Here is a 13,441-nt window from a genome sequence, read left to right as displayed (position 1 = left end):
AACATTGTGCAAAAGAATAAACACACCCTTTTTACAACAAACATAAACTTCCTTTGGGTAGAGCTGTGCACAACTGTAAACAATATTGCAGTATATTGGAACTGAAGCTACAACATACACAGGTCTGTAAATCATTCATGAAATTGTTCAATTTAGAAGACATTTTCAGCAAAACAAAAAATTAATAATTTTTTTATAAAGTTTGCTTGACAAATTTTGACAACTAGTTCAACATTTTTGTATGTAATGACTCGGGTAATAAAATGAGGACTATTAGTTTTATATGGAATGAATATTCAGCATTCACAAGTTTAGTTAATTTTGACTGACATGACATAAGCAAATGCTAATGTTATAAAACAGCAGAGAGTTGTATGAATTGATGCATTGATGCATGTCCAAAAGCATTTGCAATTTGTTGGAAGGAATGAGAAACTGCTACTATGATGTGCACAAATGACTAATTTTGAGAAATGCATTAAATGTTGCGCAAATGTAAATAGTGTTGTGAGAAATGCACCAAAGCCACTGAGAAAAACTGTAACCAGAAAATTTGTCAAAAAAGTTACCAAGGTCTGATCTATTTTATGAATAAAACTATTGGCCGACATGTTTATTTTATTCTCACTACAGACAAATGAATATAGAATTTCCTATAAATTCCACATTATTGGAATAACACAGCATTTCTAAGGAAATGAATGTAAGTGAAACCAATGCAAATGAAAAAGAAGTGGCCAAATATATCTACATGTGTAAATAAAATGCCGTTGCTTTAGTCTATTTAATATCTCAATTCTGATCTAAATTACTTGCCACTCTTTTCCTCCAGATACATTTGCAATGTAGATAAAATTCCTCATTGTTTTGCACAATCCAAATAATAGATATTACCATTATCCTTCAGGATAGTAAAGTAATAGCTTTATAGTTTATTTGTGTGTTTCCTGTTCCCTGTCTTGGTTTCTTTTCCTTGTCATCCTATTTTGTATTGTCTGTCCTTATATAAACATTACCGAAACAAATTGTGTTGACACAAGTGTTTAGTCTGCCTCTTTAAATTAATCTACCTCTCTTCAGTAAATCTACAGAAATGTGAAAGATAAGCTGCCTCCTCCATAACCGTTTGTACAGTGCTGTAACAATTGAACTCAACAACAAAACATTATTTACAACAATATCTATCATATCTTAAAAATACATAAATAAAAAACATACGGGGTGGTTTTACTTTCATAACTTATATATCGTATGTCATTAAAGTGAATAAATTAAGTCATTTAAATCATCATAAATTATAAATATTGCAGTCCATGTGAATTATACATTTATAGTATGTGATTTGAGGTTTAATGACACAGAATAGGTCACTTTTTGACATCAAGATGACTGTCAAAAGAAGGTCCAATTTACTTTAGTTTTTGTACTCCTATTTGTAGTCACCATAATAAAAACAGTCTAGTTAATAGGTCAACGCAATTTTAAAATGGTAGGAAAATTACCTAATAACATTTAAATTATCAGGTAATAGAGATAAAGAGATGGCTAGCAAATAACACCATGAAAGGCATTTCCAATAGGCCTATTGAATAATCATTCTCCTTACGAAAGCGTAAAATAGGATAATAAAGTCAATAATAGCTATGAAAAGTAAAGAAGCTAAATCAGTTCAGCATTCATTGTGCTAATGCTAACTGCCAGTGACGGAAAACGTGGAGAACACAATTCTTTCTTGAACTCATTCACTTACAGGACATTCTGTTCCATCTGAATGAATTCGTCCAATTTTGTCTGTATTTGGAGCCTAATATGAAAATCTACCTTCAACAAAAGGTAAAACTTCGAGGAATGCAGAATTTTATGAGGACACAGAACTTTCTCGCATGTGCAACGTTTCACAAAAAAGTCTTATTCGTTTCATCGTCAGCATATTTCACTTGCAAACGCTGTATAAACAAAACACAAATTACATAACAGTCCTTCAGCTGCTCATGGTTCAGTGAAAATAAGGAACTATAAAACAATAATTCAGAGCGTAGTTTAATATGGAATCCCGGCATGCACCTCTTCAGCCTTCCATTAGGTGGCGGCAATGCGTTATGCTTCAATAATCGAAGAAGCTCTAAAAACCCTATGTAAAAGCCTCAAAACATCAATAATGCAGGTACAGTCCTAAGAAAATACAAAAATGCTAATCAATGTATACAAAGCAATTTAAGGCATTCTGCTGTTCTAAAGAACAAATCAGATTTCATGGAGATTTCAATGTAAGAAAAAGGTCCAAAATTTGTTAGCATCTCTGCTGAAAAATCCAGCTTAAACCAGCCTAGGCTGGTTGACTAGCTGTCTGGTTTTAGCTGATTGACCAGCCTGGTTTTAGAGGGGTTTTGGCCATTTCCAGCCTAGGCTGGTTTAAGGTGTTTTTTTTTCAGTAGGGATATCCAAGCATTTTTTGAAGCTCAGTGAGGTTTTGAAACAAAAAAAGTATAAATGAATGCTCTCTCTGTTGATTGTTGCTGCTGGTGCCAATTACCCAGAAGGCTCGCCAAACTGCAGGCGCAGATAAACTAGAGGGCTATCAAGCAACTGTGCCTCTGAGGCGCCATTGTGGTAATGAGGCCATCGTTGTCCACCCCATGTAGTGATTGATCAGAGATGGTTTCCGTTTTATTACTTTGCAGAAGTGCTGGGGAGGGACTACTGCCATCTGCCTCACTTTATTAATACACTGGTCTCAAGCTCTTTTTAAATAAGCAAATGAAAGTCTTCAGCTAAATAAGCTTTCAATGAAATAGCCATTTGATTACTGATTAGGAAAACCAGACAGGGTGCATTTTAAACAACACCTTAATTTCGAGTGCAAAATGAACCTGAATGTTTAAATGGAAGGCTAATGGCTGTTGTAATATTCTCCATTCTTCAGACAAATTTAAGGCTTATAATTGATTATTTGAGGTCAACCCTGCTGAAAAAAAGCATCTAAGCCTACGCTGGTTTTAGCTGGTCAATTAGCCTGGTTTTAGATGGTTTTTGGCCATTTCCAGCCTGGTCCTAGCTGGTCAGGCTGAGAGATGACCAGCTAAAACCTGCTTTACCGAGGCCTGACCAGCCAGGGTGGAAATGGCTAACATCCTGGAAATGGAAACAAACCGACTGGTCAATCAGCAAAACCCGGCCAACCGTAAGCTGTTTTTTCCCCCCACAAACGAAATAACTTATTTTTCACATATACTGCAGCTCGCCTCTTTCCTGTGTCTGAAATGGTTTGTTCAAGGACCCAATGCCTCTTTACCCTGCCTTTCAGAGCATCTACTCTGCTCTGATTGGACAAATGACCTAATCTGCCATGATTTGCTGTGGTCGACTACCTACTGCATGTATTATTGGTAGAGTATAATTTCAACCCTTCCATAGCACACATTTAGTGATTTTAATAGCCTATTTGCTGTTGGTTTATTCGTATCAAATGGAATTTAAATCATCTTCTGCAAAAACAATGATAATATGACCAAACCCTTCCCACATAGCAACATTTCTGTGAGGGTCTGGATGCAGACCTGGTGCAGTGCAATCTGGTCGCTGGTTCAAACTTCAGCTGGGTCAGATGGCATTTGTGTGTGGAGTTTGCATGTTCTCCCTGTGTAAGCTAAACTGTTCGTAGTGTATGTGTGTAAATGAGAGTGTATGGGTGTTTCCCAGGGATGGGTTGCATCTGGAAGGGCATCTGCTGTGTAAAAAATATGCTGGATAAGTTGGCGGTTTATTCCACTGTGGTGATCCCAGATTGATAAAGGGACTAAGCCAAAAAAAAAAAAGTATGAATTAATGGTATTTTTTATAACCTTGCATTCTAACATTGTAACAGCACAGTAAGCTATATAAGCAAAACAAACAATACAATATAAAATAACCCCCCACCCCCTAAAAAAACAACAACAACAAAACAAAACAAACAAACAAACAAAAAAAAACAACAACAAACAATAGGTCTAATGCTTTTAGAAGTTAAGATCATGAAACTCTTTTTTACTATAGTTGCTACTATCGTGTAAATATTGCTGGTTCGAAATATGGTACGTTTATTGCCCAACAAAAATATTTGTTCTTGTGATAGAAATCAGAGTTTATGAATGAGACTGGAGGCCGCTCTGTGAAAGTAGGTGGGAATTACGTTCCGACTGTTCGGCGCGCATGCGCGTGGCAGTGGGTCACTTAAGTTACTAAATTTAAGCGGAACCGACATGACGAAGTGTCATCAGCGAAACGGACAATATTTCCATGAACTCCTCACACATACAGATGGAGTTTGTTTCAGTGAAATGTAAATTATACACTGAGGAAAACACCACATCTAAAACAGTTTGTCAGCAGCACACGTGTCTCTTCTGCCGCTTCAAATAATGTAAGTAACGATATCTTAACAGTTGTTTAAAGCCCTTAAATAAAGCATGGCTTTAGGACAAATTGGATTGTGCATTTTCCTGCAGCAGCTCACTCTTATGGAGCCAGATCAGTCTCAAAAATAATACATTTACAAAATAAAATTCCTCCATCCACAACACAATTCACATTCACAAGATCCAATTCATAAGTTCAAAACACGCAGATTCAATTTGTAAATTAAAAATAATATTAAAAAATACACAAATCTAATTCGTGATATAATAAATGATAAAAAAATACACAAATCCAATTCGTAAATAAAATAAAGAACTGATTCGAAAATACACAAATCCAATTCATAAATTCAAAAAATTATTAAAAATATGCAAGTCCAATTCGTAAATTAAAAAACAATTAAAAAACATGCAAACCCAATTCTTAAATTCAAAACACGATTCAAAAATATGCAAACACAATTTGTAAATTCAAAAAGCGATTAAAAAACATGCAAACACAATTTGTAAATTCAAGAAACAATTAAATAATATGCAAATCCCATTCGAAAATTTTTAAAAAATAAAAATACACAAATCTAATTAATTTGGTGAAAATATTTATGAGGCGGCGCAGTGGGTAGTGCTGTCGCCTCACAGCAAGAAGGCCGCTGGGTGGAGCCTCGGCTGGGTCAGTTGGCGTTTCTGTGTGGAGTTTGCATATTCTCCCTGCGTTCGCGTGGGTTTCCCCCACAGTCCAAAGACATGCGGTGGAGGTGAATTGGGTAGGCAAAATTTTCCGTAGTGTGTGAGTGTGTATGGAAGTTTCCCAGAGATGGGTTTCAACTGGAAGGGCATCCGCTGTGTAAAACATATGCTGGATAAGTTGGTGGTTCATTCCGCTGTGGCGACCCCAGGTTAGGGACTAAGCAGAAAAGAAAATGATTGAATGAAAATATTTATGATTTTCACTTCTGAATTCATGATTTGTGTGTTTACAGATGTACAAATTGGATTTTGTAAATGTGAATTGTTCTGTTAATACATTTTAGTTTTTAATTGTATTATTTTTGAGACTGATCTGGCTTCATACACTCTGTGTTATTTTTCAGATGAATTCATACTATTGTATGTCAATACAAAACAGCATTGCCTTGTACCATATCATTTATTTAAAATATACACCGCCCATCCTTTATTCACAAACACATATGAAAGGCAACGTCAGATAAAGCATAATCGTGGGACTTTTAAATAAACAAGGGTACATTATAAAAACTTTGCCCTCAAATTATGTGTAATAATACTCACAGAAATTAAATTTAGCCTGTAAATTGATTGTGGTACTAAAACTAGTTTGGCTGCTTGTGGAAAACTGTTTTGTTATGCACTGAGGAAGAGAAATTCATTACACTTTCACTTCCTTCCTGAAGTTGGTTCATTGTGCACTGGCTTGATAAGGTCTCACATGATGAGTCGAGGGGCAAATTTGTGGTTTTTGATAAGCCAGTTTTGTCAGTGCCACATAAAAGTTGCATTTTGTGTTCAAATAATGAGTGCAGAATTTTTTTTAGAACAACCTTGGGTCAACATGCACACAAATCCAAACAAACAGGATACTTTAGACAGCTGCTCTGTTATGACATTTGCCAGGCTTGGCTAATTAGAGCTACTGTTAAAAAAAAAAAAAAAAAACGCACAATGCAAGGATAATAGCCTTTTTTAGTCACAACAAGATGCTAGTGTGTTTTGGCAGTCTGTGTGTGCTGTGCTTGCACCATTACATCCTGTAGTGTTACGTTGAACCAGCTGCGATATGATGGGTGGAAGATTATGACCGATTTTTTACGAGCTGGTGAGCTGAAGCCATATCTAAACCTGGCGCTGACTGATGGAGAGAAGTGCTGCGAACTCGTATGATCTGCTGCCACAATGCAAGGTCGTCCCCTCCTCGCTTCAGCTAATCTTGTGGTCTCCACTGCTGATGTGTCTATATTTATTCAGTCCAATTCTTTAGCAAATATATTCCTCAGGAGGAAAAACATCTTCTCATCAGATAGGTTGTGCATGCACCTAATGTTTAATATCCGGCCTGAAATCGATAGCCTCATGGCCCTCTGCTGCTAGCCAATGAATTGGCCTTTGTGGCAATGAGGTAATAGTGAGGTAATTGCCAGACTTTGAACTAATAACAATAATTAGTCTCTATCAGCAGCTGTGGGAATTCATTAGGGAAAATGTGTGAGATTGGACGGGGTCTGGACCTGGGGAGTTAATCATCATTATAATCCACTGACCACACAATTGAGCTTTAAAGGGAATTTGCTGTTGTTTTCGCCCTATTCCTTATGGTTTTCTCCACGTGGACATATGCCAGACAAAAAGTGTACAAGGAATGTTGTTCAGTGTTCTCAACGTTAGCCAACATTCAAATCTAAATTTAATGCAATGTTGGACCAATAAACAGAATTCTTTAGGGATTGTTCGCTCCAAAAGAAAAAAAATCTGTCAACATATTCTATCCCTTGACTTCCAAATTATTTTCAGTATTTTTGATTCTGTTGAACAAAAATGAAGATATTTTGAAGAATGTGGGAAACCTGTAACTGTTGATTTCCATAGTATTTGTTTTTCCTACTATGGGTGTCAATGGTTGGTTTCCAACATTCTTCAAAATATCTTCTTTATTGTTAAGAAAAAAGGTCAGACTGGTTTAAAATAAGTAAAGAATTTAACTCTTATGTACTGTTGGGGATGTTTTCATTCACTCTGGGGTGATTTTAAGTCTTAATTTGGCCATAACCTTTTCTGTGTTTCAGCAAATGGAATGATTTTTGGTGACAAATCTTTATTTGAAACATATTTTGAGAAAATGGTTTGGATTTTTAGAAAATCTCAACAATACTCTAGGCAAATTAACTACCCTTTTGTTATGTTAGGGATGAAAACATCCACTGAATAAACTGCTGTAAAAATGCATCAGATTAATATTCTTGTTTCTTTGCATAAATCTGTTAATCAACCTCAGTCCTGATCAAAACTACTAAAACGTTTAGATAGTTACAGGATTTTAACTCTTTAATTGCCAAATTCATAAATTATGTCACTGATTTTGGTGAAAAAAAACACACACAAAATGACGTATTTTCAATATGAAAAGTAATTGTGGACTGTATTTTTAAAAAACCTTTTATCAATGTCTTGGACATGTGAAACAACACTCTCTTTGATACATTGTTTTTGATTTATTTGCCCCATTGACAATCATTTTAACCACATTTTCTTATTACAAAACCATGACAACATATAATCATGCATTTTTGATTGTTGGTGATTTTCTCTGTTGATAAGAGGTTAATAGGCCTGTGCAAAAAAAAGCTTAGTTTCTGGATTATATATATATATATATATATATATATATATATATATATATATATATATATATATATATATATATATATATATATATATATATATATATATATATATATATAACAGCAAATTAAAGTGTGTGTATGTGTGTGTGAGAGAATGACCTTTGCGCACTTACCTTGATGTTTCTAAGATAATCAAATTATGCATCTCAGCTCTCAGAAATACATGAAGTATATAAAAACAAAGACTGTATTTATGCACCATCAAATGTGGTTATAATGGAAGTCAATGAGGCAAAAACAGCCACCAACAGTAAATTAGGGAGAAAAAAAAATAAAATCTAACAATGCATCAAAGCCAATGTTAGGATTGAGGTTGATTAACAGATTTATGTGGAACAAATTGAAAAAAATATTTATCTGATGCATTTTTACAGCAGTTTTATTCAGTGGATGTTTTCATCTTAAACATAAGAAAAAGGTAGTACATTTGAACAGTGTACAAGGGTAAAACGATGACAGAATTGCTCTTTTTGTCTATGAAAGTACATGTATATGTGTACAGACAGCAAATTCATAACAAAACCTACAGTAGATGTACAGTATACTGGCAACAATACATTTAAAGATATTGTATTCATTATGAAAATACTGAAGTCATAACGGCCCCCTTTTGAATCTGTATAAATTGCCCAGTATTGTCCCTCATAACCATCATTGTGGTTTTCAAGACAAAGAAATTCATCTCTAAGCATCCGTGGTCCATGGCAGATGCAAATTAAGGGATTCAATGCCAACGTGGATGCACGTAATCCCGGGGCACTCAATCAAGCCGCCGCTGAGCGTAACATCTGGAGATGTTGCTGATGGGCTCAGTTAACTCCTTTTGCCTCATCAGACACGAACAGACGAGGAGAGCTCTTCACAATTAGAGAATTTCATCGTGTGTTACGTTTTTTTTCACTCTCACTACAGAGAAACTAACAGTTGAGGACAGTCGGTATGTTTACATGGACATCAGGAATTGAATTATTTACAATATTATGACTGAAGGTGCACTTTGAATGCTTTTGTAAGGGTTTGTGTCTAGTAATGATCGCAGAGGGTTTAAAAAGGATTGAGGTCTTGTTGGGTAATTGGGGCGTGTTTGTTTTAGTGCTTTCAAATATCAACATCATTAGGGAAAATTTGCTCAGTGCACATTTAAAGGAACACTCCTTTTTTGAAAATAAGCTCATTTAACAACTCCTCCACAGTTGCTAATGAGTTTGGATAATTTTCCTATTTACAGCTTGACTCTCTTGTAGTTACATTGCATACCGAGCCAGACAGAAGGTTTAAACTTGCTACACTGTAAAGTAAAAATCATTTACTCAACTTAAAATTGTAAGGCAACTTGCCGTACTTGCGTTTGTGTTGACTAAACTTAAATCGAGGCAACTACAGTAGTTTGGTTTAAAGTTGAGTCAACTCAAAACAAGCAAGTTGCCTTAAGATTTTAAGTTGAGTCATTCATTCATTCATTCATTCATTTTCTTTTCGGCTTAGTCCCTTTATTAATCTGGGGTCGCCACAGCGGATTGAACCGCCAACTTATCCAGCATTTGTTTTATGCAGCGGATGCCCTTCCAGCTGCAACCCATCACTGGGAAACACATACACACTTATTCACACAAGCATACACTATGGACAATTTAGCCTGCCCAATTCACCTGTACCGCATGTCTTTGGACTGTGAGGGAAACCGGATCACCCGGAGGAAACGCGAACGCAGGGAGAACATGCAAACTCAACACAGAAATGCCAACTGACCTAGCCGATGCTTGAACCAGCGACCTTCTTGCTGTGAGGCGACAGCACTACCTACTGCACCGCTGCGTCGCCCAAGTTGAGTCAACTTGTTATTTTATTTTTAAATAGTGTACTGTATCTGATGATATTAGGCAGCACCTGAAAATTTCAATGTATTCAGATTAGAGTTGTCACGATACTGGAATTCGGTACCAATCAATACTGAAATTTAAACAACATTAATTTCCCGCTAAAATTTGAGCACTGTTCAGCACGTTTCTCAATTATCTCTGAGCTTAGGGTTCTCTTCTGAAACAGGATGCCAAACCTGCTAACATAATCAAGCAATATCTAACTCTTGAAGGTAATTTTTGAGCGCAATGCTAATAGTCTATGCTAAGCTAAGCTAAAAGTGCCTCTGCAAGACCCAGAGATCAGCTGAATGGATACTAAAATCATAAAACTCAACAGTTTAACTCTAGGAGAGTTGTATAATGAGGCTGTTTTCAAAAAAAGTGGAGTGTACCATTAAGGCGTTTATATAAGTTTCTTTTAGAATATACTCTCCTGTTCATTATCCCTATGCAATGGCATCTGATGTTCACTAGTTAATCTTAATTATGTTACCATAAACAGTGACATTTGGAAAATGCTATGAAAAATCCAATGGTAAAAGTGTGATGAAGCTGTAAAGATGTCTATAGTGCACTTTGAAATTGTAAGTAAAATAGAAATACTCCAAAGGTCTTAATATGATACAGTGGGCGAAATAAGTACTCAACATAACACTATTTTTCTCAGAAAACATATTTCTAATGGTGCTGTTGACTTGAAAATTTCACGAGATAATTTGATAACAACCAAAGAAATCTATATATGAAAAGAAAACAAATAGTTATTCATTAATTAATTTTCTTTTAACACATACACACTTATTCACACACGCATACACTACGGGCAATTTAGCTTACCCAATTCACCTATAGTGCATGTCATTGGACTTGTGGGGGAAACCGGAGCACCCAGAGGAAACCCACGCGAACACAGGCTCGAAACAGTGACCTTCTTGCTGTGAGGTGATCGTGCTACCCACTGTGCCACTGTGATGCCCCAAATCTAATTAGTTTACAAATAAAGTTATGTGTAATAAATTGAAATGACACAGGAAAAAGTATCAAACACATGAAGAAAGGGAGCTGTAAAACGGCAGTGAAAGCCCAGACAGCAGCTGAAATCTTTCAATAGTTCCTTAGCAACCCTCTGCCCTTCATCATTGTAAATTAGCTGCTTCAGTCCAACATCTACATTAGCAGAACAATGAAGATGAAACCAGGGTGGACATTTCTGCAAGACAAGGATCCAAAACGCAGCCAAGGAAACTCAAATGCTTTCAGTGAAAGAAAATCAAGCTGTAGAATGGCCCAGCCAATCACCTGACTCGAATCCAATAGAAAATACAAAATAAACATCAGTTTTATAGACGAAACCCACAGAACCATTAAGAGTTGTACACTGTTAAAATCTGTGAAAAAATATCACACCTGAGCAATTCATGTGACTTCAATCTATTCATTCTATGAGAGTCGTCTTTAAGTTGTCATGACCAAAAAGCCTAAACTTAGTCAAATAATCAAAACTTTTCCTTTTTTTCTTAGCTGTTAAATGCAGTATGTGTTTACTTCAATTATGACTACCGAGCCGGAAATAAGGTAATTAAAAATAAATGCTTATAGTAAATGATTAATCAGCGAGTATAGTCTTAATCGTGCTAATATTGAAATGTTGTCCATGTAAATAAACTTAGAGTTAAGCAGGATTTTGACAATATTCAAACAGAAGGTCTGCACAGCATGTTTATCAAGATTGAGTGGGAATCACTGCAGTACTGATGGTCACGGGGGAGCAGAAAACACTGATCCAGCCACCCACCGCTGCTCCGTCCACCCACAGCCTGACCACAAGGTTACGTCAAGGTGTCAGTGATGTATCCCAGTCAAGCTTACTTGGACAGTTTAGTTGTATTTCACAATAAGGTTGCAAATGTTAAATATCAGTGCAAGAAGAGTCATAAGTAATCGTTTCTGCTATAGCATAAGTAATCATTTCTGCAGTTATTGATCTTGTGCTTCGGTAAATTTAGAAATATACTACTTAATCATTATCTGTTGATTTTAGTGCATTTAATGTTAATATACCATTTTAAATGTACACCTATACAAATTGAAATCAGTCCACTGGACTCCATTGGATCTTATTGCTGTCACGATGGCAAGCAGCTGCTTTGTTTTTTTATTTAATTATTTAAAAAGCGCAAAAAAGCTGGGATACAACCTGAAAGACAACAATACAACACTTACAATCACAAGACTGGTGATCATCAGCACTTTTAATAGTTTACAGACTTAATGTTTAATATATTAACCATACTTGCTTTCTTGAAACTGTCCCTTTTAGGTGGAATTACTTTAAATTACTTTAATTTAATAGTTTACGCTCTAGCATACAAATGAATACAGACATGTTAAATTAAATTAACATGACTTTCAAAATGGGATGTTGATATCTGACAGTACAGGTTGTTCGCACGGGGCCCCTGCACAGGGGACAGAGCAATACAGGAGGTGGGCGGGAAATGGGTGTGAAATACGGGAGACTCCAGGGAAAAACGGGAGTGTTAGCACGTATGGCTGTGGTGCCAACCAGCCGGTAACAGTTCAAACTGGAAGTGTGCTGGGTGTGAGGTGTCCAGAGTGATTTTGCGAGCCCTTTTACTCACTCTGGAAAAATACAATTCTTGAAGTGTACATGAAAATGACTGTCATATTTCCTAGTTCTTCTGAAAGGCCCGCCCTCAAGAACCTCTGATTGGTCAGCTAACATAATGTGCTGTGATTTGTGGATTGGCTCCACATCACCAGGAAAAGCGCTTTGCCTTTGCTGTGTAAATACACTGTCAGTCAGTGTAACTCTCAGCCATATCAGTTTGAGCCTGAATAAGACAGAAATCTAAAGAGGACACAGCTGAACCTAATGCCTGCTCTCTAAAATAATATCTGACAAGTGTCTTTCGCTTATATTCGGAATAAGCTAGTGTAAGTAATATGAAATGTTCACATATCTTTTGCGAGTTTGTTATTTGAGATGTAGAACGCACACTGCAGCATTGGTGAAGATTATGGGTGTTTACAGGGGTTTGACTGATAAATATGTCAAATATGTCAGATATTTGCAGCTAAATTGTTAGTGGTGCCAAACAGCATTTCCCGTTGTTTACATCCTTGTTTACGTCCTCGCTACAACATACTGTTAACGCTAGAAACTGTTCATGTAATAGATCCATTTTAACAAAAAAAAAAAATACTCACAGGTTGAGGCTTACAATCCACAGTCTTGTCTATTATGGTTGGAGCTGCTCCTTCTTTGAGGAGTTTTTAGCCGAATCCAGCACTGAACTGGGAGGGATTCTGGAAGTTCTCCTTTGTCAAATGCTAGCTACAGTATATCTTTTTATTCTCTGGAACATAATTAAAATAAAACTGTAAGAACTTCTCTTTTGTGTCGTGCCCTAAGTCGGAAGCCCAAATACCGAAACAGAAAAAGCTCTGTGAAAATAGCAGCGTTTGGACGGCATTTTAGCTTTCTCTACATTAACATTACAGTGTCTCTGGCTGCGCCCCTTCGCTGTGCGTGCTGAAAGCATGCAACCTGAAGCATTTGTGATCTCACTATAGCCTGGATGTATTTTTTTGTAGTTCCCAAACGTCGTTTGCTGTAGGCTTTGCTAAGCTAACTCTTTAAAAGCCAATGTCTCTCTTTGCATTAAACTTTGAGCATATTACATTTAGAAATGTTGTTTATGTTCACACAGCTACATTATACATCAACTAAAGTTTAAAATAC

The sequence above is a fragment of the Danio aesculapii genome, chromosome 19 (genome assembly GCF_903798145.1).
Source record: "Danio aesculapii chromosome 19, fDanAes4.1, whole genome shotgun sequence".
Classification (NCBI taxonomy): domain Eukaryota; kingdom Metazoa; phylum Chordata; class Actinopteri; order Cypriniformes; family Danionidae; genus Danio; species Danio aesculapii.
The sequence above is the reverse complement of the archived record's forward strand: the minus strand, read 5'-3'. Positions refer to the sequence as shown.